This window comes from Micropterus dolomieu, linkage group LG20 (assembly GCF_021292245.1).
Source record: "Micropterus dolomieu isolate WLL.071019.BEF.003 ecotype Adirondacks linkage group LG20, ASM2129224v1, whole genome shotgun sequence".
In the NCBI taxonomy this organism is placed as follows: Eukaryota; Metazoa; Chordata; class Actinopteri; order Centrarchiformes; family Centrarchidae; genus Micropterus; species Micropterus dolomieu.
In genome coordinates, this window is record NC_060169.1 from 37,133,193 (window position 1) to 37,134,887 (window position 1,695).

General features: G+C 39.4%; 1 long non-coding RNA gene across 1 annotated transcript; it reads left to right on the forward strand.

Annotated features, from left to right (window-relative positions):
* Nucleotide 1: 1 nt before the first annotated feature.
* Nucleotides 2-319, forward strand: LOC123958548. Its single transcript, XR_006822113.1, has 2 exons — nt 2-67; nt 185-319. It is a non-coding gene; the product is annotated as an uncharacterized LOC123958548 (long non-coding RNA).
* The last annotated feature ends 1,376 nt before the right edge of the window (nt 320-1,695 follow it).

A 1,695-nucleotide genomic window follows, 5' to 3' on the forward strand; every position in this document is an offset into this window, starting at 1 on the left:
TCCTTTGGCAACGCTAAGGAAATGAGCCGCAATGACATCGCCAGGCTCAACACACTCTACAAGTGCTGTGAGTGTCCACATGAGCACATTATGAATATGTGATCACACACATGCATCCTTATTAGTAAGTATTCAACACTCTGCTATTTTACCTAATCCACCTCTGTGCTGTTCACTGTTACAGAGGAAGCCTGTCCAGATGTGCTGGCAGACAGATCAGAGGGAAGACTGTCTCCTCGTGCTCACTGAACAACAGAAGCTGCAGACCTGAACTCATCAGTGCAATAGTCAATGATACAATAAAATTACTAAAATTACACAGCCTCTCTTTGCCTTTATCTTCAGCAAAAATACAAATATTTGTACTTTTAGAGGATGTGGTAGTTTATATGTTTCATTTAGCAAACCCAGAGAGGAGTATATACCCTCACCAGCCACTTTATTAGGTACACCTGTTCAATTGTGTGTTAACACTATTAGCCAATCAGTCACAATCACATGGCATCAACTCAATGCATTTAGGCATGTAGACGTGGTCAAGACAACTTACTGAAGTTCAAACCGAGCCTCAGAATGGGGACGAAAAGGGGATTTAAGTGACTTTGAACGGGCCATGGTTGTTGGTGCCAGACGGGCTGGACTGAGTATTTCAGAAACGCACAACCATCCCCAGGGTTTACAGAGAATGGTCCGAAAAAGAGAAAATATCTAGTGAGTGTCAGTTATGTGGACGAAAATGCCTTGTTGATGTCAGAGGTCAGAGGAGAATGGGCAGACTGGTTCCAGATGACAGAAGGGAAACAGTAACTCAAATAAGCACTCATTACAACCAAGGTATGCAGAATACTATCTCTGAATAATAATAATAATAATAATAATAAACTTTATTTGTAGAGCACTTTTCAAAAACAAAAGTGCTTTAACAAGTGTAAAGACAATAATTCCCAAAAGAGAATAATACAAAAACAATACAAGATAAAAGCATGAAAACATTGAAAAGACTAAAATACAAGTTTAAGATAAATATAAAATAAGTAAAATAGAATAAAATAAAAGGGATAAAATAAAGTCAAATAAGATCGGGAAAGGCTCTCCTATAAAAGTATGTTTTAAGAAGGGACTTAAGAGTTCACTGACTCAGTCGACCTGATTTCCTCGGGCAGGCTGTTCCAGAGCCTCGGGGCCCTGACAGCAAACGCTCTGTCCCCTTTAGTTTTCAGTTGAGACTCTGGAACAGACAACAGACCTCTGCCCGAGGATCTCAATAATAATAAAAGGCGTGTAAAATGGTCTCGGTGTCCTTAAAAGTTAACATAGATCAATTTCTAAGTTGATAAAAACATGATTGAACAAGCTTTGTGGTGTGCTGCTCGAAATTTAAATTACTATCAAACCAAACACCAAGGTTCTTTGCCACAGGCTTAATGTGATTTACTAGGGAACCAGCAGATGGCAGTATTTGATTTGCCATCTGCTGGGACCCAGTGACCAGGATTTCTGTTTTGTCTGGGTTCAGCTGGAGGAAATTATTTGACATCCATTTTTTTACTTCACAAAGGCAGTTGTTAAGTGAACTCAGCATTCCAGGGTCTGTGGATCTGATGGGCAAGTATATTTGTGTGTCATCAGCATAAATATGAAAAGAAATGCCATGTTTATGGATAATATGTCCAAGGGGAAGCAGATACAAGGAAA